This window comes from Hipposideros armiger, unplaced genomic scaffold (assembly GCF_001890085.2).
Source record: "Hipposideros armiger isolate ML-2016 unplaced genomic scaffold, ASM189008v1 scaffold_531, whole genome shotgun sequence".
Lineage (NCBI taxonomy): Eukaryota > Metazoa > Chordata > Mammalia > Chiroptera > Hipposideridae > Hipposideros > Hipposideros armiger.
This window is the reverse complement of record NW_017731881.1, coordinates 156,950-157,267: the sequence shown is the minus strand read 5'-3', so window position 1 is coordinate 157,267 and position 318 is coordinate 156,950.

The following is a 318-nucleotide window of genomic DNA, read 5'->3' as shown; positions in this document are numbered from 1 at the left end:
TTGGGCAGGGGCGGGGCGGGACCCGAGAGCCGGGAACCCTGGAGTATGAGGACTCCCCTCTTGGTGTCGCGCGCGAGCTGGAAGCTGGGGAGCGAGAACAGATGGAGACAGGTGCGCCCCCACAGGGGCACGCGTGGTGACACGTGGCGGATTCATCCTCAGTCCAGGAGTGGCGTCCCCTGCCCTGGGGTCGCCCACTTCACGTCTGGTGAGTCCACACCGCTGGCAGCCGATGCCCCCCTTCTCCGCCCGGGTTGGGGTAGGTCGACCCGGTTAGGGAGCGGAACCCCGCCCCTCCCTTGTTACTGAGGAGTCCCG